Source organism: Mauremys mutica, chromosome 2 (genome assembly GCF_020497125.1).
Source record: "Mauremys mutica isolate MM-2020 ecotype Southern chromosome 2, ASM2049712v1, whole genome shotgun sequence".
Lineage (NCBI taxonomy): Eukaryota > Metazoa > Chordata > Testudines > Geoemydidae > Mauremys > Mauremys mutica.
This window is the reverse complement of record NC_059073.1, coordinates 113840732-113868432: the sequence shown is the minus strand read 5'-3', so window position 1 is coordinate 113868432 and position 27701 is coordinate 113840732. Positions and strand designations below refer to the sequence as shown.

Here is a 27701-nt window from a genome sequence, read left to right as displayed (position 1 = left end):
CAGTTTTGCCATGCTGGGAACAAGAGAGCAAAAAGAAAGTACTGTAAAGAGTTAAAAAGAGCTTCTCAAGAGAAGAGGAGGGAGTCAATTGTCAATGAGTTTTGCCCAGAAGTCAAGCTGACCGACGCACTCTGTGAAGGAATCTGAAGGAGTTCTGCCTTTCAAGATCCAGGAAACAGTAAGCCTTCAGGGAAAGCAGGCATCGCATACAGGGTGTTTTATTATTTTTAAGATATGTTTTCTCTGAGATGTTCTTGCGTCGATAGTACTTTGCTTGAAGGAAGAGCCTGCCACCCAGAGCCCTGTCTGAGAATGGGAAATTGCCTGATCCTGCCCTGATCCAGGTGACAGCTCAAGGACTGGGACCTGGAAGGGCATGCACTCACCAGGAGGGGCGAGAGGTGCAGGTGACCCACTACCTGTGACACACCTATTGCCTGGGTCTGGTCTCAACACAACGGGGCTCTCTCTATGGATGACCATATAAGGAAATCCCAATATATGACAATCATAAAGTGTTTGCAAACCCAGGCTTATGTACTGATCAAATCTACTACAAGAACTATACTCAGGAGCTCTCTGCTGATGTGCCAGATGAAAAAAAATTTCAGAGAACTGACCCAGGCCAAACTTACAAATGCAAGAGGGTGTGTGGACACCACCATTAATCCTTTGGGGGAAACACTGGCAGCAGCCTTATTTCAAAGGTTTGAGCAGTGCTGCCATGGGAGATGGGAATAGCAGACAAAGAGTAACCCTTCCTTTTCTTCCCTCCTGCCCTCTCTAAACCCAGCAGATATGTTAGCTCTACCTCAGTACAGTCCCTGGCACTGCTGCATGCTTCTGCTATCTCCACTATGGCTTGCCCACCTCGTGTCCTATTCCCACTCTGGAGGGGGAGGGAGCAAACCCCAGCTGTCAGATGTACAAAAGCCATTGCGCCAACGCCACTGAATTTCCCTGCCCTCCTGTAGGTATTCCCCACAGATGATGTGATTGGCTAGGTTTGCACAGAGGGTAAATCAGGGCAGAATTAGGCTGCCAGGGTTCCAACTGTTTTTTTCCCCAAGAATCCTATGACCATCTTTAATTATGAATATTTAATTTCAGTTTCATGTAAAAAGAGAGATTCCACAAAAGCAGAATTAGGGTGGTTTAGCAGCACAATGTTTTTTGATTCATTGCACAGCTCCATCTTACCTGGTAGCATCCAGAACACATCTTGTTCTAGCTCTTGCTTTTCCCCACAACTTGTATCTTGGCTTCCTCAGCCATTGCAGCCTTATATTTACATAGCTGACCCAGATGATGTAAGTCAGCTCTAGCTTTTATCACATAAGTGAATGTAACATGCAGATCACACAGAACATCAGTTACCCGATTTCCCCCCTCATTATTAAGCAGGTCATGTTTTGGCATTTGTCTGCTGCAGGATAATTAAAATAAAACGCTTTCAATGTGATTCACATATTAAACCATTTCTGCTTTGCCAAAGCAGAGTCTTTTTATTATTAATTTATTAATTATTATTATTGTGAATCACTTCAGAACAGCAGAAAATACAAATAGGGGAAGCTTTCAACGTGACACAGAAAAAGATATTTAACACTCTCCAAACAGTAATAGGGGACTTGCAGGTTTAAGGCACAGGGATGCCAGTTTTGGTTGCATATATTCCTGCAGGTTTTATCACATGACATCATCTTTAATTAAAGATTAATATTGAATTCCTGGAGATTCCAAGACAATCCTGGAGGGTTGGCAACCCTAAAGCTACTGGTCACTATGTTACATATGCCGTGGGAGGCTGTTGTAGACCAGTGGTTCTCAACCAGGTATCTGGGGCCTTCTCGGGGACCACAAGCAGGTTTCAGGGGGTCTACCAAGCATGGCCAGCATAAGACTCTCTAGGGCCCAAGGCAGAAAGCTGAAGCCCCACTGCACCGGACTGCACCCTGGGGTCCAAGCCCCACCACCGGGGGGTGAAGCCAAAGCCCGAGCAACTTAGCTTCATGGGTCCCACTGTGGGTGGAGCCCCGGGCAATTGCCCTGCTTGCTACCCCCTAATGCAGGGATCTTAAACCAGGGCCAGCTCCAGATTTTCTGCCGCCCCAAACAGCAGGACCAAAAAAAAAAAAAAAAAAAGGCCGATGGGCAGTACTTCGGTTGCAGCTCCATCACGCTGCTCCGTTCTTCGGTGGCAGTTCAGTGGCAGGTCCTTCACTCCCTCTCTTCCTCTTCGGCAGCTGCTTAAAGAGAAAGAGGGACTGAGAGACCCACCGCCAAATTCCCGCAGAAGACCCGGACGGGCCACCCCAATAGCGGATGGAGTGTCGCCTCTTTGTATTGGTTTCCTTAGCTGGTGCCGGCCCTGTCTCAAACTCAAATCACCACGAGGGCCACATGAGGACTAGTACATCGGCCCAAGGGCCGCATCACTAAAACCTTCTATGAGGCCCCACCCCCTGCCCTGCCTTGTCCCACCCTTTCCCCACCCCCATTCCAACCCCTTCCCTAAAGTCCCTGCCGCAACTCTGCCCCTATTCCAACCGCTTACCTAAATTCCTGCCCCACCTCTTCTCCACCTCCTCCCCTGAGTACACTTTGTCCCCACTCCGCCCCCTCCCTCCTGGAAAGTCCTAAGTGCCGCCAAACAGCGGTTTGACGGTAGGAAAGTGCTGGGAGGAGGCGGAGGAGTAGGGATGTGGCGTGCTGGTCAGGGGAAGGAGGATCGGGGGGGAGGGGAGTTTGGTGGGCCGCAGGAAATAACCCCATGGGCCACATGTCTGAGATGCCTGCCCGAATGCCATCCCTGGCTTTTATATGCACAAAGACAGTTGTTGTAGCACAGCTAGGCCATGGAGTTTTTATAGCGAGTGGGGTGGGGGCTCAGAAAGAAAACCGTTAAGAACCTCTGTTGTAGACCACCCCTACAGAGCCCACCTCTCTAGCTTAAATTGGAGATGCTCATACTTTGAGGTCCATGGTTTGATCCCTGGTGCATAGGCTGAGGTAGCAGCCATCACTCAAGCTTTGAAACAATGTCCCTTAGTGAGCGTTACATATCACAGGATACAAACAGAAAATAGATAAAAACATAAAATACTCCTACTAGAATGTTGCAACATAACACTACTTTATTTCTGATGATCCAGAAACACACACGAACCCCCAAACAGGCTGCTCCCTGAACCAGAGAGGCACTAGTCATCCCACCTTGCTTTAAGCTGGCTCTTTTCGAGCTGACTCTGCTCCCACGCTTTGCAACTAGAGCCCTGTAGCCTTGGAGCAGGAACAGGGAAGAAGCAACCCCCTCCGCTTCCAACACCATCCTCAATACACCACAATGCTCAGATTATCAAAATGATAAGGCAGCTTCTTGTGTTATTGAGATGGAATTTTAAAAGATACAGCCCATGAGATGTCACAATTATCTCCATGAGAGCTGAAATATATAAAACAATCACTTATGGCGTTTTTTCAGTCTTCTAGTGATTGAACGCTGCAGGACCTGAATGCCCAGGAGTGCTGAACTGGGGGGTAAGAGAGAACTTTTCAGAGGAGAACCAGGCCGCAAGTCCTATACTTCTGGCTAGACACAAATTTGACAGCTGAAAGTCCCTCTCCATCTGTCAAGTGATATGGTAGGTGTCAGTTTGAAAGGACCTGGACATAAATCTGCCTCATTTTTCAAAGGCTTTTAGGTGATTGATTACCTTTCAGTGTCAGAGACATGATTGATTAGCTTCTGGTCCCAGGTTTTTTAATTCTCCTTGTTAATTACGCCTGGTGGGAGAAGGGAATTGATGCCAATTTTTCACCCCTAACTCACATCCTCACATGACCAATCCTGGACATGGAAAACAACTCCACTATACAGACTGTCTGAATTAATGCTGATCAATAAGGTCACTGTAGGCGTGCAGGACTCACCCCTGCGGCACCTCCTGCTGATCATCTCGGGAATTAGCTCTTCCAGCCTCTAGAGCACCCTCTGCAGGCCGGAGTCCCACTACCACTGACCCCCTGTGTCCCTCCCAGGACCCAGTGCCCCTTTACCCTGAGGCTTCCCTCTTGGCAATAACCCCACCAGTCTCCCTAGGTCTCCCCTCTCTGGGAAACCCCCAACCCTCTATCCCCACCTTGCCTCAGCCTATGGGCTACTGCCAGTCACCATCTAGCCCCCTTTTACTGGGGCCAACTGCAATCTGTATAAGCCAGTCATCATAGGCAAGGGAGGTTTTCATCTGCTGCCTTTCCCTGCAACCCAGTACCTCCAGAGGCCTTGGACCAGGCCCTGCAGCCTGGGGAGTTGCTAGCCTGGAGCTCCCCAACTCCTCTGGCCTTCCCCAGCCCTGCTTCACTCCAGTACCCTTTAGCACTCAGGCAGCTAGGTCCATCTCCCTCCTCAGCTAGAGGGAAACTCCTTGCTCCTGGCCCACTGCCCTCTTACAAGGGCCAGCTGGGCCCTAATTGCACTGGCTACAGCTGTGGCTGCTTTCCCCAGCAGCCCAGCTTTCCTCTCCCACAGCCCTCTCCCAGACTGCTTTAAGCCCTTCCGGGCAGGAGCGGGGTGACCACCCCGCTACAGTCACCAACATCTGAGTGTAGGACAGAGAGAGAGAGAGAGAGAAAGCAAGAGTGAGAGAAAGCTGTGTTGCTATCCAGAGTTCTCTGAAGCAATGGACTCATGTATAAATCATCTCATATCGTTAGACCCTTCACAGCAGGTCCTATCTTGTAACTCCTTGACTGTACTGCTGATACAAAATCAGTGACATGCAGGGCCATAACTGCTAAGTGCAGCAGCACAAAAGATGTGCTGCCACATATACCTAGGGCATTCATTTATCAGCAGTCAAGTGGTAAAATTATACTGTGGTTTCCTAAAAAGAGACTTCCTTTAAACTGCACTCCCAAACAGGCGGTGAGAGACCGTTTGCAGGCACTGAAAGTGCAGGAATTCTGTACTAGGCAAAGTGAGACTGGCAAAGAACCAAAGACCACCTCACTGTTATCTCTGCTCAAGGCAAATTATTTAGTGGAATTTCTCAGGTGGGCAAACAGTGTGGAAAAAAAATTGGAAGACAATCTTTTCAAATGGGAAGTGGTCTGCCTACAACAATACTACCTTTGGCTGGCATCCTGTCAGCTCTCACAACCTTAGCACAGTTTGGCCAGGTTCAGTACTTACAGGGGAGACCTCCAACAAATGCCTAGCTTACAGTAGGTGCTGCTGAATATGGTGTTGGTTATTCCGTAGGTAAGTACTCTTCCATCTGAATAGGTATTGACCCAATGTCACAGCATGATGTTAGGAAGCTACAATAAGCACTGAGTTTTGAACAGGATGTAAATCCGAGATCCTGACCACTTGTGGTCATTTAAGATCCCACTGCACTTTTTGCAAGGGTAGGTCTGTTAAATTCAGCATTCTGGACAAATTCCAGCTTGGATAATTATATTCTGATATATTCACCCTGGAGTTTCACTTTAACCTAAATGGCTATCCAGTATTATATAGAGATTTACCTATCTCATAGAACTGGAAGGGACCTTGAAAGGGCATCAAGGCCAGTCCCCTGCCTTCACTAGCAGGACCAAGTACCTATTTTGCCCCAGATCCCTAAATGGCCCCCTCAAGGGCTGAGCTCATAACACTAGGTTTAGCAAGCCAATGCTCAAACCACTGAGCTGTCCAGTATTGCTAAGCTCTGTTACCTAGTGACTGAGCTTCACCTGAGAAGTAGCTGCATTTCAGTGTTGGAAGACGTGACCCCTAGGTATCACATGGATATCGATCCCTAATAGTTGTAATGTGCTTTTTTTCATATTATTCTCCACCCTATTCCTTATGGATCCCAATATCTTGATTGCTTTGCAACCATAGCTGCACATTGAGCAGTAGTTTTTCATAGAGCTGTCTAAAATGATGCCCAGGTCCTTTAATAAGAACTGGTTATTATGTTCCATTATGTTCCAACCCATTGGCATTGCACAGGTGTCATTGACAAAATACTGGCCTGCAAATCTTTACTGCAGCTGATGATGCATGGGAAGTAAAGGACCCAGCTTTGTCCTTAAACCCAGTTTGAATTTGCAGAGCTGGCAGCTAGAAAAAAAATCTTTCTAGGTGTAGACTGAGCGCAGTTGACAGACAAATCAATGGGCCAGATTCTGATTTCAGTTGCCCCAACATAAATCTGGAGTAAATTTCACTGAAGATTATGGAGATAGCGTAAATCTCCACTTTGTAAATGAGATCAGGATTTGGCCCAGAATATTTAGGAGGAAGCATGAGATATTGCAGAGCAAAGAGACTGTGCATATACTGGGCTATATATACACATTGTTTTCCATCAGCAGATAATCTGAGACCCTGTCTCTTTCTCCATTTCCCCAAGTTTCTGTTTGCAAAGTGACCCTTTCCCAGGAAGGTTCTGAGAGGAACGAGCTGTAGGCAGTCATATGCATTGTGTAAACCAGCCACTTTTCACTTTTCCTGACGATAATCATTTTGAAAAGAAAGAGAGAGCACTACAACAGTAGGGGATCTATCTAATCAAAGCCCCCAAATAGCCCTGAGGAGTCAAGCAGAAATGGAACTGTCATATGGCTGTGAAAAGCATGTGAGGATTTCTATCTCACGTGAAGGCCAGCCAGTTCAAATATGGGTTTGGTAGGAGCCAGAACTGGTTGCAGCTGTGGGAAATAGCTGCAGAGAAAAATTCATTAGCATTAGAAGTTGGTGTGAAGTCTGTCCTTTGAAGAGCTAGTGGTTCATGTAAACCGCAGTGTATTTCAGTTTTATCCTAGCTCCTAAAAAAGGATGTTTAACCAAAATCATCACATCTATGATCAGGGGCGGCTCTAGGAATTCCGCCGCCCCAAGCAGGGCGGCACGCCGCGGGGCGCGCTCTGGCGGTCGCCGGTCCCACGGCTCCAGGGAACCTCTTGCAGACGTGCCTGCGGAGGGTCCGCTGGTCCCGCGGCTCTGGTGGACCTCCCGCAGGCGTGCCTGCGGATGCTCCACCGGAGCCGCGGGACCAGCAGACCCTCCGCGGGCACGTCTGCAAGAGGTCCACTGGAGCTGCAGGACCAGCGGACCCTCCGCAGTCATGCCTGCGGGAGGTCCGCTGGAGCCGCCTGCCGCCCTCCCGGCAAAATGCTGCCCCAAGAGCACGCTTGGCGCGCTGGGGTCTGGAGCCGGCCCTGTCTATGATGCTTGAATTTTGCTACTGGATTTTCTTTTATATACTTTCACCTCAGTTAATTTTGTCCACTGCTATTTGCAGTTTACATTACAATACATCATCCCTTTTTAGCATCTGATCCTCCTTCAGTTGAAGCCAATGGGACTTTTGCTATGGATTGCAACTGAAACAGGTAGAGGGCCTGGTAGATAGCATAAGCTTTTGAAAAATTATTAAAATATTTGGGAAGATGTAAGCAAGATGTTTTTCTGTTCCCCTTTTGAACCAGATCAGATCAGACCAGACCAACACAATTAAAAAGCATTTCTATAAAGTACCATTCAGATCACAGCGTTGGCTGCTGTTTTTCTATAACAAGTCAACATTTAGACTAGATCTACATTCACTTTAGTCCGGTCATTTTCTGTAAGCTTCTTTTTTCTGAATATGTCTAACTGCTAAGCTAGGCCTGGCCCACACATTTTAATACAATATTGGCTATTTGCATTTAGAGGCCTTTCCAAAAGAATCTTGGTGGAAAAAGAAGCTGAAAAGTGTAAGTTCTCTAATGCATTTATAAAAACGGATGCTATTTCCTGAACCTCCTTGTCCTTAATGATAGCCAGTAACTCTAGTACCATACATACTGCTCTGTTAATGTGTAATTATGTTACTCATGTTAATCCATAAGGGGATCAGACTTCATTAACTCTAATCTATTTTATGCAGAAATTAAAGCAAAGTGATTTACATGTTTGAATAACGCTCAGGTTTTTAAATATAGGTTAGCAACTTCTTTAAAAAAAAAAAAACGTAGGCCCATTTCTGCTCCTCCCAAAGTCAACAGCAAAAACAGTCCCATGCACTTCAATGCATGCAGAATTTGGCCCTGTATTTCTATTGCATAGATCAGACATACAGATGACTGCTGAATCAGAGCCATATAACAAAAGAAGAAATTATAATAAATTCGCTTAATCATCTATATGTATTTTACCACTTTCTTATCTTCTGGTTACAACCTATAAAAACAATCAAAACTAAAGATATAAAAACATTAACGTTTTATTGCATTAATGCCTATAAGGCCCTACATGCAATCAGTCCCTCTCAGAGGTCCAGAGAGGCCCGGGCCACTTCCAGCTTTTGAGGCCCCTAGCCATAATAAAAATAAAAAAAGGCAACACAGGAAAACAAAATAAGGCACCAAAAAAAGAGAGAGAAACATAATTTGAAATTTTTTTTATTTAACAAATGCTTTTCTAGCCTTTTTCTGTGCAAAAAAAATTATGGTTTTACCAAATCACATCTCTTATTTGCTTAAATTTGCAGCTCTAAGCTGAGAGAGTGTGTCACATTTTGGTCCAATAAGGATGTGCATAAAAACAACTTTCAAAACTTATCCAATGCCAAAAAATTAACAAGTGTCTAAATTTGAGGCCCCCTTTGAGCTTGAGGCCCAGCCAAATGGCCCTCCTGGCCCTCCCTTTGATTGGCCCTGCATGCAATACACTTCCACACTGACCAATACATTGACAGGAATCCTTTAAAATACCTCCTCTCCCACATTTTGGGGGAGCAGAAAACTATTTTGGATAGCTACAGTAGGAATGGGCAAATAGGCTGAGAATCAGATTCAGACAATATTATTATTGGGTTTCCTCTTATTCAGATGATACTTTAGATTTGGAGATGAGAAATGAAATTTTAAACCTGTTTGCTTCTGTAAACTAGGAAAAATTTAGTTGCATGGTGGTTTCTGCATGACTCACATGAATTGCTGGTTCAAAGGGTTTTCATTGTAATAGCATTTTACAACAAGCTGAACAGCAAGGAAAGCCTGTAGCCAGGTTATAATTGCCCAGAACCTCTACTGAAAATTGACTAAGAAAACCATGAATAGAACCCAAGTGTCTGAGAAGAGTGAAGAAAGTGCTCTCTTGATGGGACCACTACTATGCACAAGACCTTGTCAGTTGGGCCTTCTCATCTGATTTTGAAGTGAGCTGATGAAGAGGCCCTAGGCACGAATTTGATCCTTACTAATAAATAATAAAAATTCATTGCAGATCTATAGTGCTACCATCTCAAAGCGCTTCAAAAATGTTCATTACTTTAGCCTCACAACACGCCTGTGAAATGTTGTACAGATGGAGAAACTGAAGCACAGAGAGGTTAAGTGCTTGGTCCTGCAAGGAGCTGAGCACTCAGGCCCCAGTCCAGAAAAATATTCTAGCACATGATCAGTCCCATTGTGACTTCAAAAGGACCACTCATGTGCTCAAAGTTAAGCATGTATTTAAGTGCTTTGCTAGATCGGGGTGGCAATGCCTTTGCAGCCTTGAGCCCTCAATGACTTTGCTGAGGGCTACATGTCTAGTCAGGGTCAGAGATAGGAATAACTAAATCATAGAAAGTTAGGGCTGGAAGGAACCTTACGAGGTCATCTTGTCCATCGCCACCACTGAGGCAGAACCAAGTATACGTAGAGCATCCCTGATAGGTGTTTGTCTAACCTGTTCTTAACATTTCCAATGATGGGGATTCCATAACCTCCTGAGGTAACGTCTTCAAGTTCTTGACTAATTGAACCCTGATATCTTGACTCTCAGTCCTCTCCTTTCAGTATTAGGCCATAGTCTCTCTTCCTTTCATCTAAGTGTCCCAGGCAACAATGGAAAGGGCCCAAGTTGATCATAGAAAACAAAGGGAAAAATGTCAAGTATCAGGGGGTAGCTGTGTTAGTCTGTATCCACAAAAACAACAAGGAGTCCAGTGGCACCTTAAAGACTAACAGATTTATTTGGGCATAAGCTTTCATGGGTAAAAAAACCACTTCTTCAGATGCATCTGCAGAAGTGGGTTTTTTTACCCGCGAAAGCTTATGCCCAAAGGGAAACATGGTCACACCAGCTCCTAGCAAAGATGACACTCAGAAAGGCCATGATGGTAACGGGATTCTTTTAAGAGTTATTTGCTGCTTGTAATTCCATCAATCCTATTCATGGGCATGGTGAAGCTCGTTGTATTTCAAAACTTACTGAGGAGACCAGACAGAGGGGAACAGTGCAAGTGCCCATAAATGGAGCCATGCAACAGAGTAGTGCTGTTTAGACATATCAAAACATCTGCTAGATATATGTGTGTGAGAGGGACAATGACAATTGGCTTTTTTACTAATGATTGACACTTGTCAGTGTATTAGAAGAATAGCCACATAATCCCACTATTTATCCTTCAGTGGAGAAGTTGGTTTATCCATAGAAATAAACTCCCAATTACAAATAAAATCTTCAAACCACGCATGTAAATACATACTTTTAGTAGAATAAAGTTCATTTTTCCATTCAGCAAGAAATACATTCATTTGAACTGTCTGCTGCTAACACAAAGACAACTGGAGACATATTAAAAACAAAAATAATTCATATTTAGCATGCATAAGACCCTGCTGATGTAGTGCATGCATCCTTGCCACTTGGAAAGCAAATAAATAGGAGAAACCTCAGCCCAGGGGTAAATAGCAAGGACCTCTCATCCTCCATTACAAAAAGCAAAGAAAATCATTATTACACTGTTTTTCAATTCAAACACCTATGCTTTGTAGTTCCAGGAAGACTTCAGTACAATGCTGATTATAAGAGATATAATAAACTCCTTCAAAGACCATTTGCAGCAGAGGTTTGAAAAAAAAATCCACAAAGAGTAGTGGAGTGAAATAAGGAATGGCAATCACATATTTTTTTCGCGTGATGTAAGGAAGCCAGAGAAAATTACTGCTACCCTGGCCTCATGCTTTCAAGCCACTTTCACTAATTTAATAGCATGGAGCTGGACTGTAACTGAAAGCCACAGGCCGCAGTGGAGGCAGGGAGCTTGGTGGAAGAATTCTGGGGATCTCAGATCAGAGGCGCCAACTCTCTGGTTTCCCCAGTGGTACTTGAGCCCTGCTCTGCCTCAGGCCCTACCCCCATTCCACCCATTCCCCCAAGACTCCATCTTCACCCCGCCTCTTCCCGCCTCATTCTTCCCCCTCCCGAGCATGTCCAGCCCTCGCTCTGCCTCTTACTGCCCCCGCTCCTCCCCCTCCCCTCAGCGCCTCCTGCACACTGTGAACAGCTGATCACCAGCGGGCAGGAGGCACTGGGAGAAGGAGGAGGAGCTGATTGGCGAGGCACTGGAGTGGAGGGGAGGAGCTAATCGGTGAGGCCCACCAGTGAGCGGGAGGTGCTGGGGGGGAGGGGGAGGAGCTGATCAGCCACCATTATTTATTCCCTGTGGGTTCTCCAGTCCCCGAGCCAAATCCTGATCTCATTTACAAAGCGGAGATTTACACTATCTCCATAATCTTCAGTGAAATTTACTCCGGATTTCTGTTGGTGCAAATGAAATTAGAATCTGGCCCATTGATTTGTCTGTCAACTGTGCTCAGTCTATAGATAGAAAGATTTTTTTTTCTAGCTGCCAGCTCTGCAAATTCAAACTGGGTTCTGAGGACAAAGCTGGGTCCTTTACTTCCCAAGCATCATCAGCTGCAGTAAAGATTTGGCAGGCCAGTATTTTATGTCAATGACATCATTCCTTCTGGGGATTCCTGGGGAGTACCAAGTGCTCTCCTCTGTGCTCGGCCAGGTTCAGGTGGGGCAGAACCATGGTCTCACCCCAACTAGCTCTCTCCCTTATGGGGAGGCTACCAATGCTAGGAGCCATTGCCATGCACACTTCCTGTGCCCCCCCCCCCAGTTATTCTGTGGCTGTTTCCTGCCCAGGGGCACAATGGAAGGAGGCTCCTTGCACCTTCTCTTCTCTACAGGCTACATTTGATGTATCACATAAGAACATAAGAACGGCCGTACCGGGTCAGACCAAAGGTCCATCTAGTCCAGTATCCTGTCTACCGACAGTGGCCAATGCCAGGTGCCCCAGAGGGAGTGAACCTAACAGGCAATGATCAAGTGATCTCTCTCCTGCCATCCATCTCCATCCTCTGACAAACAGAGGCTAGGGACACCATTCCTTACCCATCCTGGCTAATAGCCATTTATGGACTTAGCCACCATGAATTTATCCAGTTCTCTTTTAAACACTGTTATAGTCCTAGCCTTCACAACCTCCTCAGGTAAGGAGTTCCACAAGTTGACTGTGCGCTGCGTGAAGAAGAACTTCCTTTTATTTGTTTTAAACCTGCTGCCTATTAATTTCATTTGGTGACCCCTAGTTCTTGTATTATGGGAATAAGTAAATAACTTTTCCTTATCCACTTTCTCAACATCACTCATGATTTTATATACCTCTATCATGTCCCCCCTTAGTCTTCTCTTTTCCAAGCTGAAGAGTCCTAGCCTCTTTAATCTTTCCTCGTATGGGACCCTCTCTAAACCCCTAATCATTTTAGTTGCCCTTTTCTAAACCTTTTCCAGTGGTCACTCACCATGCACACGGCTCCATGGCTACAGTCGTCAGGAATACCAGAGGAGGTCCAGAGAACGAGTGAGGACCTCCCATTCTAAGATTGTGACCTATTTAATGTAAGAACCAATGAAGTCGTGCACTCTCTGAAAAGTTCAGGAGCCACTGTTTGTTATTTGGGAATCTACAGGCCAGTCCCTAAGAGAAATCAGATCAGTCACAAAGTCACTCTAGACAAAGACCCTCCACATATGACTAACCCACAAATTTTTTCCAAAGTTCCCAACTACTATGGGGTTCTATACCACCTGGATTCTGTCTTGGTGAAGGAAATGAGGGATGGTTGGGCCTACTTTGCCCTACATGCCCATTGTGGGAGGCGCAAAGCATACGGGGTGTAGACGTGGCCCCAGTTTTTTCTACTGGCCAAAAGATTTTGATTTTGTGCTCATGGGGTGCATGCACACCAAGAGTGGAATTCAGGTGGACAACACATCTCAGTTAGTGTAAGGTAAGTCACCATTCTTTTGTATTGGAAAACGTCAGCATTTTTCCACCAGTTGTTCCTTTCTAAATTTCTCACAGAAAATACTGTTTCCCCAAAAGAATAATATATAGTGAAATCTTCTGTAATGGGGAAAACAATACTCCTTATACTAGTTTTACTCCAGGTTTTTGCATCATTACTGTTATATGCTGTAGCAATTTTTTAAGTGTCAGCACAGAGTCCAAAGGAGATCCGAGGCTAAACAATTAGCCTCACTTCAGAGCAGGCCACTGGAGTTTACTACATGCTTTGTGTGTTCTAGACATAAAACAAACTATTACAGTTAATAAAATGTAACCCTTCTGCCAGTTGGAGTTGACAGCAACAAAAGCCAGGTTCTATATCTAGGGTTCCTTTTCAACAATACAACACAAAACCGGCTGGAGACCCTACCCAGTAATCTGGGACAATTTCACACCACCCCCGCGCGCCTCTAAGAGGCAATACTTCCCCCCTCGCAAACACAGAGTCTGAGTGTAGAAAAGAAACTTAATGAAAGAAGGGAAGTCACCCGTCATTAATTTGGGGAAGTGCCATAAGCAGGATTTATAAACATAAAGCCACGAGCAAAAGACCCACCCACTGGGCAGTGTCGTTTTGCCTCAGATTCTTAAGTCCCTCAACCAGAAGCTCCTTTAACATGCCTCTCCCTTCTCCCTCCACCACACCCCACTCACAGCTGTTGTCCTTGGTCAGTGAAGACCCAGAGTTCAGAAGTGCATCTGCGTGAGCTCACCTCCCATCCTGCAGGGGGTGGGGGCACCTTGCTCACTCTGATGTCCAGGTGCTTGCTCTGGCATCAGTCACCCTGCCAGCCGCTCACTGGCTTGAGATCAGTGACCTAGAGATAAAAACATATTATGTCATTATATGGTCCCTGAGTCATCCACTTCCAAATGCTTCTAATACAGCGATTTAAAAATCTATACTAGGATGCAATTAAAGATGGCCACTGGCTCTATAGATGAATCAGTTATACAAATCATAAACCGTTCTACTTAGCATCTGCAGCTCCAGCGCTCCATTCCAATAACTAGAATGAACCTCACAAATTCAAAGCATAGTTAGGAGAAGGTTTTCATATATTTACTGCTTCCAGGGGCGGCTCCAGACCCCAGCACGCCAAGCGCGTGCTTGGAGCAGCATGCTGCGGGGGGCGCTCTGCCGGTCGCCGGGTGGGCAGCAGGCAGCTCCGGTGGACCTCCCGCAGGCGTTCCTGCAGAGGGTCCGCTGGTCCCGCAGCTTCGGTGGAGCATCCACAGGCACACCTGCGGGAGGTCCACTGGAGCCGCGGGACCAGCGACCGGCAGAGCACCCCCCGCGGCGTGCCGCCGTGCTTGGGGCGGCGAAATGGCTAGAGCCGCCCCTGCCTGCTTCGCACTGTTTCATTAATCATTGTAGCTGATGTTTTGGCCAATCCAACCATTGTCAGGGCTTGATACTGAATTACTATTTAAATAGAAAATTTCAGGTCCAGCACATAATCTCCCTTTAGCATCACTAGAATGGGATTCCTCACATAATGCGGTAAACCCAGGATTTATGTTATGCATGGATTTTTATTTTGCACTGGAATACTGATGATGAAAATCAATCCTAGGTTGACAACGTCTGCATAAGGGATCCTAGCGTTGCTGATGAGAGATGAGGTGTTGGAGAAGGCTTATTTTTTAAAGAGCTATTCAAAACTGCAGATATAATGAGAAATAAAATAGGCTATAGCACTGTTTCTAACACTGACTAAAACTGTGTGTGATTTATCCATTTATACCATAGGACGCTCTCTTTATTTGCATACAACCAGCAGCAAATCCAAGTGTGAGTTCGTATAACATTTTCACATCAAGATACTGACTTAATGATCGAGGGTAGCACTGGGGAAAAAGCATCATAAGACATTAGAAGTTTGTACATCACACTAATTTAATACATTATAGGGCAAATCAATTGTGATGGAATGTTCTTCAAATAATAATCTGATTACACAGGAATCAAACAAGAAACATCCAGGTAATTTTACAATGTGGAAGGCAGAGAGATTAGATTTAAATTTAATCTTAACTAGACAATCATTTCTGCATCCAGGACTCACGTTCACAAGGATTATTGATCAAAATATATCTAACCCCAAGCACAGTAGGAATGAACAACAGAAAGACTCCTGCCCTCTGATGCACAAGCATTGCTGCCATTCATTTCAGAAGGACCTTCAACCATTATCCGAAGATCAAATCTGTCACAAAATATTTTATTATAGCATTGCCAGAGTTAAGAATCAATATTTCCATTATAATCCTTCTTTCTTTTTAGGAGTTTATGATGCAATTTTTGCAGGATCAGGGGCCAACCCTCGATCAGGCAGACGCTTAAGCATGTGCTTACCTCTAAGCATGTGACCAGTCACATTGACTTATCTGGGACTAGTCAGATGTTTAAAGTTAAGCATGTGCTTAAACATTTGCAAGATCATGGTCCAAGACATGACCAACTAAAGGTTGGAGAAAATGTATTATTTAAAAAGTCTTTACTAGAAAGACTCCAAAGATCACTAGAGTGTTTAGTATATTGGAGATCAAACAGTATTTATAAAATATTTGCAGTGTATATTTTTCCAAAAAGAGTTTTACTAACCATTTTGCTAAATGCATGTTATTGTGTATACATATTGACACCATTCATTCTAACATCTTCTTCAGCAATTTTATACTGAATGATATAAGCACACAAACCCAGTTAATTCATTCCCTATTATGAATCCTCAATACTGATTTCAGTGCTATTAGTAATAAGCATTCATAGTAAACACTGACTCTGAAGGAACCAGAAGTGAATGCTTAATAAGAATAATTCACAGGATTCAACACCATGCAAATGAGGTGATTGACATGATGATAGAATCATGGACTCACCAGGGAGTATCAATGGAGTATTTGTATTTTGTTTTACTTGTGGGAAAAAAATTAAACATCAGAGTCTGATTATATTAAACTCCAACTTTTGTCTGAAATTCTTTCCCTAATTTGACCCACTGTCCTCTACTGCAGCTGTATTGGACAATTAGCCCTATTGTAGGTATAGCAGAGGTCCCTAGACAGTAAGACTAATTGTACAACTCTCCTGCAATATAATATGTTGGGTCAAATTAAGGAAAAAATGTTTATCTGCACAGCGTAACATTATATACCCTGGGTCTCCTCTTGCAACTGTGCACCTTGAAGGTAATTCCAATGTACACTAAGAGACAATGGGAATGCCTTTACAGAAAAGGTAAACAAAACCATTAAGCTAACCAGGGGAGGAGATAACTCAGCATCACAACAGGAGGAGGCGATTGCAGCAACAGATCAATTTGCATTTTAGCAAACACAAGCACGGAATTCCTTCACTATGTTTCCTTCCTCACAGCTTGAATGCACTTTACCTTGGGGAGTGGCCTTCAGAAGAATCCATTTCAAATGTTCACTGGACTATAGAAGAGAGGAGCAAAGAACCCCCCAGAGATCTTTCACCTAAGGACACAAAGTGGAGATCAGCCATCTTGCTGGTAGGTAGTGTGGTAAAAAAAAAAATCTTACCTTGAACCAAGACTGTAGTTTTGTTAAGTCTTAGCCTCTAGAATGTGTTTTTCACTTTTATTTGCATGTAACCATTTCTAACTCTATCCTTCATACTTGAACTCACCTAAAATCCTATCTTCTTTTGTTAATACACTTGTTTTACTTTTAATCTAAACCAACCCAGGCTGTGTTTGAATTAACGTGTTAGTTAACGCCAGTTAAAGTGATAAGCTGTGCAGTTTGTAATTTTGATTTTGTCCTGAGTATATACACCATGCAATAATATTAATGATCAGTATGTTATTAGCTTTCTGTTGACACCATACATGACACCTTTTAGATACAGATTATGACATTAGTGAGTAGGGGTATGCTGAATGGTCAGGCCAACTGAAACTCTCTACCAGATACCAGTGACCCCCTTTCTTCTGGCATTGGGATGCTGTTCCCCCTTCACACCTTTTGGTTACAGACCCCAGCAGCACTAGTGTGGAGAAATCTTTGCATTTAGGAAAGTGCAAAGACTGACTGCTTGTGGTCCTTGTGCAAATGTGGAATGGATTTGGAGGGAAGGCTCCTCTCCTTCTCTTGCACACTCATACAGGACCAGACACAATCATGCCCTATGTGTTTTGTAATAAATAGTGAGTGGAGTGGAGTGAGTTAGACCCAGACTGAGAAAAACACTTAAGCATGTGCTTATTTTTAAGCAGATGATCATTTCCATTGAACTATACAGGATTATTCATGTGCTTAAAGTTAAACATCAAATTCTTTGTTGGGTCAGGACCTTAAAGAGGGAGCTTGAGCTTTATTTTCTTGCTTTTATGGGTTAACTTAGGTCACAAGACTTATATGAATACAGACATTGCTTTTTGTGTATTAAGAGAAGGATAAAATATCCATTATATGCACTAGTAACAAATAAACCAACCAAAAGAATTCTGCATTTGAAAAGTGGCTGTACTATTTCTAGTGGAAGTCTAAAATAGCTGATCAGATCAAAGAGTTTAAAAGTGCTTGTTCCTTCAAAACTGTTTAAAACACACAGAGAAAACATACTGGTGTCTTGCTGAGCTCAAGTTATAAACTCAAGACTCAGCTGAAGCTTTACCACTTGACAAAACGTAGTGATGGTTGAATCTGGCCCTTTAGGATCCATTTTCAAAATTCAGGTCCTGCTCTAGGTTTGGATATTGAACATCTACAAAATTGCTCTGTGCTCAGATTATAACTACGACACAGATTTTTCAAACCATTCTAGATTTTGGTTGAGTCTTTCCTGCATTTTTACACAGATACCAGACACTTTCCCTGAATAGCCTGCTTGACACTATATTTCCTGGGCTTTGCTTTTAGCTAAGCTTCTTCCTAAATTTTTCTTCTTAGCATCATTTATAGGGCAGGGGTTTCCTGCTGGGCTTTTCTTATTGGTGTCCCATATGAAATGAGTTGATAACCCCAGTCCAGTTGCTAGTGACCAACTGTCCACATCACCAATCTACCTGCATATTTGGCACTAATTGGCATCATTGTAGCAGAATCAGCACAGAGGTGAATGGCTAAATAGGGTTGGAATTATCCTCTCATCTCTGGATTCAGTCTCTGTAGAACAGAACTAAGACATGCTGGCAGGATGCACCGTGAGGCAGCTTCTACTGCTATTAAATATGCCGTATTTCTTCAGTGACTACATAGAGTATTTCAGTCTCCAGGGCTGTCAAGCCAGCTCATTTTGTGTCACCTCTCTCCGCTAGAGCAAAACAGGATCCTTCCTATTGTGCTATAAAGGATTAAGCTTTTGTAGGCTGTTTAAAAGTCACCATAATATCCTGAAGGTCACAATGCCTCATGTTCTGTTTGCTATAGACTCTCTGCCACACAGAGCCAGGAACCAGTTGCAACGAGCAAGACTGAATATACAGCCACGCTATATGATAGCGGCATCAGTGCCATGTTTAGAAGTTATTTCTTGTTAATTCAACATGTTTTACTAAAACCTGCCTCACTGAAATAGCTCCCACCAGAACTAATCTCAATTAAAAATAGAATTCATTAGCAATTTTGGCTCTAGTTTTGCTCAGGAATTCCTCTAGCATTAAATTCTGCACTGCAGAGAAAGGTAGTCATGTCCCTTGCCTCATAATCTAATGAAAGGGTATCCTAACTGAGATTTCTAAATGGATGGTTTGATATAAACTCCTCACTCACTTGGTTCATCTGTTGCAGCATTGGTATGACAGGCGTTGACATTTTTGAGGGCTCACTTATCCCAATAGAATTTGGAAAAGGTTAAACACTTATTACAGACTCTGAACACTTTGGTCAATAGCTTGTGGGCATGGTGAGCAGAAATGGGTATTAATGAACGTTCATTGACCTGTTTTTTTCCACTAAATCCTTTAGCAGAGGAAAATCGTATTTATTTCCCAGCCTCCAAGACAGAGATCTCCTCAAATGGAAAGACAGAAAATGTTGCTAAACTGGAACATGTTTCTAGTGGCAGGGTTATCGACAACCCTTTTCAGGATAAATTTGGGACTGTTGCTCAGCATGTCTGAGTGCTAGAAGAATCACTGTCCTATCAGAGATTGAAACCCTATTCCATTGAATAGTAAGTTATCCCCCAAAGCCACCACCTCTAGAAGGAAATTATGTCTTCTGAAGACAAGCGAGAACAGAGCTAGTAATATGGAGCTGTAGACTGAGGGATTGCATCCCTTTGCCTGTGCACCCATTCAGTGGCTGTAGACTGGGACCAGTGGCAATAGCATTAACATTTTTTTTTTAAAATAGGAAAAAGATGGAGAAGGTTAAAGCAGTAGTAGCCTCATGAGGAGGGAAATGAGTCCTGGGAACCAGTTTGTGAGCCTAGGAATGATGGGAGCTGTATTGGAATGGTGAGGATTGAATGAGGCATGGCACCCTCCCTTCCAGGGCAATTCCTGTGCTTCCCCTAAAAAAGCAAAAATAGCATTGAACGAGAAAGGGGGATTGGCACAGCTTCAGATTAGTCTGATGCTTCCTAGAAGTGCATGGCATTCCCTTACCCCGTACTGGGAAATACTAGATTCAAATAGATACAATATGAGCTTATCAAAAGATGCCACTTTACACTCTGAGTCACTTGCAAAAGATTAACTACTACTGCAGAATGCAGACTTGTTTCATACAGTGAGCTAAATTCTGCCCCTGGCAAGGCACACTCAGCTCCCATTAAAGTTACTAGGAACAGCAAACAGAATTTGGCCCAGTATGTTTTCTAGTGCTGTGTCAAGTCCAGTTTTGAAGTCATTCTGTATTGTTTTGATTAACAGGTTACTGTTATTATGTGTATTGTATTAGTGCCTAGAGGTCTTAACCGCACTCTGCTCGGGACTGTACAAACTTATAGTAAGAGACAGTTGTTTCTGCCCTGAAGACCTTACAATCTAAATTGACAATCTATAGGCACAAAGGATGGGAGGGGAAACAAAGGCACAGAAAGGTGAAATGACTTGCCCAAGGTCATACAGCAAATCAGTGGCAGAAATGGGAATAGCACCTAGATCTTCTGAGGTCTAGTGCAGCACTCTACCCGCTGGTCCATGCTGCCCTCTCAAGTTTGCTAAATGTTTAAAAATATTTATACTAGTGCAGAGATCAGGGCCGGCTCCAGGCACCAGCTCAGCAAGCAGGTGCTTGGGGCGGCCAAGGGGAAGGGGCGGCACATTGGGCTCTTCGGAGGCAATTCAGCGGCGGGTCCCTCGGTCCCTCTCGAAGGGAAGGACCTGCCGCCGAATTGCCGCCGAAGAAGAAAGTGGCGTGGTAGAGCAGGCGCCGATTGCGGCTTCTTCTCTTTCTTTTTTTTTTCCGCTTGGGGGCAAAAGTCCTGGAGCTGGCCCTGGCAGAGATTATCATGCCCCCACCCAACTTCTTCCAGAAGAGATCATGTTCTTTCACAGCAAAGGCAAACGCATATAGTTTAGCAAAGTTTTATATGAATATACACAACAGCCACAGGCTTGTTTAGGAAACAGCTTGTAAAAAGATGTAAATGGCAAACACACCTCAACAACTGTTGTCATCCCTCTGCATATAGATTGGGTAGAAAACCATGAGCTGGGCTTAGCATGACACCATCTAGATAGATGGCAGGTAATTTAATGGAAGCTGAAGAACTGCATCAGTTAGAACCACCTCCCATAAGACCTGGGCCCCAGAGTGGTGCTGTCTTCTTACTACTGTTCATTCATCTTGGCATCTAATGGATCTCAGTGGCTCGCTGTTGGTATACAATTTCCACAGTTTACACATGAAAGGCCTAATTCATTATAAAATCTTCATACAGACAGAACCAATTTTGTCATTAATCTTTTATATGCGAGTCGGAATGCATATTATACACACAACCCATAGAAAGGAAAGAATGGCTTATCCGTGGGGTGCCCAGAGGGTTGGAGCTGCATCAGGCAAAGGCGCCATTACATTATAAGAAACATGTAACCAAGGGCTTGAAGGAAAAAAACACATTTTCTGGGGATACCTGTTTGCGTTTTGATTTGGTCTGGATTGTTATTGTTTTTAAAAGTGGCTATTCAAGATTAACTTGGTTTCAAAGCTTATTGAAAGTCAAGTAAAATATTCTAAGGGGTTAAGAGGGGGAGGGATAGCTCAGTGGTTTGAGTATTGGCCTGCTAAACCCAGGGTTGTGAGTTCAATCCTTGAAGGGGCCACTTAGGGATCTAGGGCAAAAAAAAAAAATAAAAAAAAATTGGTCCTGCTAGTGAAGGCAGGGGCTGGACTCAATGACCTTTCAAGGTCCCTTCCTGTTCTAGGAGATTGGTATATCTCCAATTATTACCTTAAAATGACTTTTCAACTTTCTCTCTCAGGGCTGTAATGCACCAGTATAGACAGTGTACCAGCACTGGGAGCTGTGCCCAGGAGCTACACCCCTCGTGGAGGTGATTTTTTAGAGCGCTGGGAGAGCTCTCTCCCACCACTCTGCTGCAACCACACACGTCACATTAAAGCGCTGCTGCGACAGCACTTTAACGTTGCCAGTGTAGCCAGTGAAATCATCCCAGTGCAGAAGGCCAGTGCCAGGCCCTTTGCACTATTCCAGCTTGGATATGGGGTTAGAGGGGAGAGTGTCTTTGTGCTGAATAGCAGGACATGCAGAGGTGAAAGTAAGCCTGTCCGGAGCCAGTAAGCCGTGCTGGACCGCACCAGCTTCCAGGGCTGGGATTGAAAGGGCTCTGGGCTGCCCACCGCGGGCAGCCCTGAGCCGTTTCAATCCCGGCCACGGCTGAGATTTAAAGGGCTCAGAGCTCCCCGGGGCTGCAGGCAGCCCAGAGCCATTTGAATTCTGGCTGTGGCTCTGGTGGCCGGGCTGGGGCCGGGATTTAAAGGGCTCGGGGCTCCCCTCAGCGGCAGGAGCTCTGGGCCCTTTAAATCCCTGCCCCAGCCCCGCAAAGCTTGGGGTTCCCCCCAGCGGCCAGAGCCCCGGGCCCTTTAATTTGCCCCTGAGCCCCGGGGGGCTCCCAGCCACCTCTGCAGCTGGGAGCCTCTGGTTGAGTTAAAGGCCCGGGTCTCCCAGCCACAGCTGGTTCCCCAGGGCCTTTAAATCTCGAGAGGCCACGCCTCTTCCGCATGAGGCCACGCCCCCCTCCGGACTCCAGCAGTACCGGTAAGTCCTGTAAGTTACTTTCACCCCTGAGGACACGCAGCACAAGAGGGAAACCTGTGCTCCTGAACTGCATATGAGAATGCAGAGGGCATCTTGGAATGGGAGGTGAGGGAAGGAAAGCAGGCTTGAGAGGAAAACAACAGGATCTGTGTTTATGTGGAGCCTGTGATCCAAACACCACAAAAGGTAGAAGTAGCAGATGCAGGCTGGCTACACTGCAGCCCCACTGTCTGACCATGAGTGGGGGATGTAGATTCATCTCCCCAGCTCATCAGCCCTTTACCTGTATAAGATCCACTTTGTGTGGATGAAGTGAAGCTTACCTACACAGTCATTTTTTCCCCTCAAAGATCAACTTTACTATACAAGGAGGTTGATTAATTGGAAATGCAATTTGCACATTGGAAAAATGTAGGGAAATAGTCCAGGACACTCACTCAACTTCCTTTTTATCCCAGTTCCTTATCAGTGAGATCCATCTATTTACAGGCATGGAATTTGTCGCTACTTTAAATACTGCATCAATCCACACTCTCTTCCTCTCTCCCCCACACTCATCAATTTTGCCCTGGACTTGCCTCGTTAACATTCAGACACATGCTATTAAGTCTGAGGCTTCATTTAAAGCACAGAAATGGCACTGGTTTAAACTTAAATTGTTTTTTAAACCAATTTAGTTAAAGCAATCCACAACTCCAGGTAGTAGACAGTGGTGGCTTATTTTGCCTTAACTTAAACTTATGTTAAACTGACATAAGACTAGTCGATATCTATTAAAGAGTTTCCACACACTTTTTTGCTTTTGCTCTGAATCTATTTTAAATCACACCTTTAGTTAAATTGGTGTAACATTGCACATAAGCAAGCTCTCACATGATGATCCTGAGATCCCATTTAGAAATGGTGCTATTCATTAGCCTTGTTGACCCCCAGACAGTTCAGAGCAATTTGAATTTCCTGCTATTCAATGATTGCATTTGGTTTGCATTTAATGTGTGCTTCCTTCTGACCCAAGGTGGTCAGCAAGCTTGAGTGCTGAATGGCTTGATCTTTCACTAATGTTCACAGCTGGAAAAGAACTTTTTGATCCTTGGGTGAGTGCATCATGTTGTCATTTGTTTCCTTTTACTGTTTTTTAGGAACAGAAGGTGACCTTTCCCAGTTAGGTGTGAGATCTGCTGCTTCTATAGAGACCAAATGCATCAAACTGAATCAAATGGGAATGTTTGGAGCTTCAGTGAAAGGGACATAATTTTTTTGAGAAAATTCTAGAAGATTTAAGTTAAAAGGGTTGATTCATGGCTTTTTTAAAAAAAACAAAGTGGCAGCACTTAAACTTCCTCTACTATACAGCTTAGCATGGACATCATTTTTGTGTGTGTTTCTCCTTATTGGAGAGCTTCCCTCCCCCAGTCCCTCATCCTCATCAGAGGAGTTTTCCTCCCTCAAGGGTCCAAGCTCTTCTTTGCTTGAAGACAGCTGGATGGGGATTTGTTTAGAGCCCATGAAAGCTGCTTCCTCCTCAGCTAAGAGGCTGCAGAACGATATGAGGGACTTGTTCTCCCTATAGTGTTCCCAGCCTCCTTTACCTCACAAACTGAGCTTCAGGACTTGTCTTCACTGCTTAAAAAAAGCTGTGTTTTTTACCTCAGGGAAACTAACATGCACGAACTAACCTGAGGTAAAAACACATTGAAGACCAGGCATTTTAGTTTTACTGTAAGCCCTATATGGTTTCCAATAGTTGACCCTGGTAAGTTTACCTCATGGTAATACTGAAGTGTCAGGTCTTTGCAGTGTTTTCACATCAAGATAGCTCACAGGCATAGTTACCCTGTCGTAAAATGTACACCTTGTGTAGCAGTGAACACAAGGCCTGAGTCTCCACTGTGTCTGAATGGAACTTGGGACTGGCCAACTGAGTTTCACTTTCAGATCCAAATTCCTCCATTTTGTTTCAACTTACACAGAACCGGCGCACAGAATTAAATATTTTAGGCTACATACCATAAAAAGAATTTACAGGGGACAGCAGTCCTTCTCCCTGGCAGCCTGTGAGAAAATAAAACAAAGAAAATAATATTTGCTGGCAAGTTAAGTTAAAAAAAGTTCCCACGTTAACAAGTGAGGTGCATTAACAACTATTGATATAAGTCATTGGGTCCCATTTCATTTTAACACCTATAGGCAGGCATGGACTATGTGACAATGTCTGGATATTATCTGTATTGCAGTAGCACTTATAATGAGCTCCAACCCCATAAGGCCAGACAGGCCTGGTGTTTCAGTTAGAAGAGGAAGCAAACTTTCCAACCAAATCTGTTTTAAGCTCAGAAAATCCAATGGCCTCCCTGGCTCTTGAAAGTAGGGATAGGGAAAAGGAGATCATCATAACTCTGTGAAATTAAAGCTGTTCTCTACCAATCTTCATCCAGCCTTCATTTCCCCCCATTCGTTCCTTATACTTTGGTTTCAGACTTCCAAGTTTATTTTTTCTTTACTGATATTTTCCCCCTTCCATCACATGCACATACACACATTTGCTAATGCTAGGCCTCAAGCATTTTAAAAAATGAAACATTTGGGATTTGGGGGGAAAAAACAGATTTCAAGAACTGCATTATAGACTCATAGACTTTAAGGTCAGAAGGGACCATTATGATCATCTAGTCTGACCTCCTGCACAATGCAGGCCACAGAATCTCACCCATCCACTTCAATAACAAATCTCTAACCTATGTCTGAGTTATTGAAGTCCTCAAATTGTGTTTTGAAGACCTCAAACTGCAGAGAATCCTCCAGCAAGTGACCCGTGCCCCATGCTGCAGAGGAAGGCGAAAAAACCTCCAGGGCCTCTGCCAATCTGCCCTGGAGGAAAATTCCTTCCCGACCCCAAATATGGCGATCAGTTAAACCTGAGCATGTGGGCAAGACTCACCAGCCAGCACCCAGGAAAGAATTCTCTGTAGTAACTCAGATCCCACCCCATCTAACATCCCATCATTGAGTAGTAAGTCAAAGTTTGATCCAAACACCTTTGAAAATGTTCTCTTTAATAGAGGGAGAAATATCAATTATAAATGGGAAAGTTTCAGTTGTTTCCCATGACAAAAATTAGGCACAGAGTAGTATGGAACTATGCTGAACCTGAAGTGTGTCCAAAAATGACATTAAGTGGAGTCGGTATGTAAACAACTCTTCATCTGTCACCTTGCTTGATTGCTCTCCAGACCAAACAAGTAGAATCAAATGTTTTACACAGCACCTTTCAAACTCAAGGAACCCCAAAGCACTTTACAAACTGATAAGTAGTAACTGGTATAACAAAATCCACAGGAAATAAGGTAGAAATTCAGACCTTGGTGGAATAAATAGAAACCCTAAAGAGCAGTTATAAAATAATGGTTTTGTCATTTCAGTTATAAATTAAGTCTTTCAAAGATATTTATTCTAGGGTTTTTAAATTATTTCCTTCCTCCCCTGTACCCACTGATCAGCGAGTTGTTACGGAATGCAGCTATATGTACCATGAACAATCTAGCAGTCTTAGGGGTTTCTATAGCATGCCCCACTCTAGCATGTAAGTGTCTGCATAGTGTCCAACTATACCTGTTAGAGATGCACTTTGAGCACTATATTAATTCTGCAACTAAAAGGTTAAACAAACATCTAGCAACTCCTGTTTAGTGGCTAGCAGTAGCCGGGATCAAACGGAGATGTACATTGTTGCAACTGGTATTAAAGTTTGTACCTGCATAGTAATAGATTTTTAAGAATGAGAGAGAAAGCTGAGGTGAGAAAAATGCTGTCAGAGAAGGGACGGTCCTTCTAAAATAGGACAGGACTTTTGGTCTGTCATCCTCTGGAAACACTCCTTTTTAACAGGAGTTAGGCATTTTATTAAAGACATTCAGATGTGTGCTTTGTGAATCTGCACTGCACATCCAAACCAAATAAAGGGCATTAGTTTCAAGCATAAGGTTTTGCCAGTGTGATAGGACATGCATATGTATAGACTGGCAATATTGACAGAGTAACAGAAAAGGTTAAGTCAATGTTTGTATAATGCTTCAATCCTAAGGTCAATTTAGTGCAGCAAATTCTGAAATTCCCGAGTATGAAGTAAACAAAAAGGTCAAAGCAATTAACAGATAAGCAAGAAGTGCTCAGCGCATCCACAAGCATGGCTCAGAGTATCAGGTGTGGGTGATTGCATGAACAGGCTGCTTTTGTTGCCCTGGGCTTTGCAAGCCAAAATCTTGTTAGGTTTCCCCACATTATAGGGCAAAATTCTGCCCTCAAATACAGGCATGCAACAGTCTCTGAAATCAGCAGGAATTGAGCACCTGAACAGGAGGGCAGAAATAGGCCCATTCATGCATTTATTGTGTTTAGTAAAGGGAGGAGCTGGTCCTTATTCCACTGACATTAATGAAAGTATTGACTTTTGTAGGAGTCAGTTTGGGAGCTCAGAGAGACATCAGTCTTGTCATAGAGGAATATTGACCGGTTGAATCTATATAAACAAACTAAAAGCAATATATTTTCATAGGAGCTGGAACTAGTGGTGCTGCCATACCCCCTGGCTTGAAATGGTTTCCAACATCTACAGGGTTTACAATTTGGTTCAATGTCTCTTAGCACCCCCACTATACACATTGTTCAAGCACCCCTGTATATTTTATAATAAATGTTCAGCCTAATCTGTATATTTTAACTGGCAGTGGCAATGAGTCACTGGAAAATGTTCTTCAATGTGAATTGACCTAGTGACCCGGTTTCTTGGCTGTGGACTGTAGACAAGGGGCAAATAGGGGCAAGCATATGGGTGGCTTTTGAGCTCTCCCAATCCTAGATGAGCTGCCTGCAGAGCTAGTTCCATAGCCAAATATAGAGCAGTCTGAAGGCTGCTGTGAGTTACACCATCTGCCAACATCCCCAGGGACTGATATAATAGCTGATATCTGCACGGCCTTGGGAAGTTCTGACCATGCTCCCTGCAAAAAAAAAACAAAAAAAACACAGAGTGGTAGTGGTGGTATTCCAGATTTATATCAGCAGAGAATCCCCCTACACTAGAATGATCTCCAATAACTTTAAGAGCAGTATTCATTAGCAATTTGATGAAAGGCAGCCAGCCTACACCCCAGGAACTGAGCTGGTATATAATAAATCACAGATTAATAGCTTTGGAATGGTACAAGAGAGAACAGTAGGCTCTTACATGGAATCAGCAGAACTACATCACCCATGTGAAACAGGTGTCTGGTTTCCAGGACTTTTAACTACTTATATCTGGTGTTCCACTGCACGTTGTGTGCAGC

General features: G+C 44.0%; 1 long non-coding RNA gene across 1 annotated transcript in view; it reads left to right on the top strand.

The window, feature by feature from the left end:
• The first annotated feature begins 3506 nt into the window (after positions 1-3506).
• Positions 3507-27701, top strand: part of LOC123365301 — a 30920-nt gene continuing 6725 nt past the window's right edge. The window contains exons 1-2 of the long non-coding RNA XR_006577523.1: positions 3507-3644; positions 16555-16693. This is a non-coding gene — a long non-coding RNA (uncharacterized LOC123365301). The remainder of the gene's footprint in view (positions 3645-16554; positions 16694-27701) is intronic.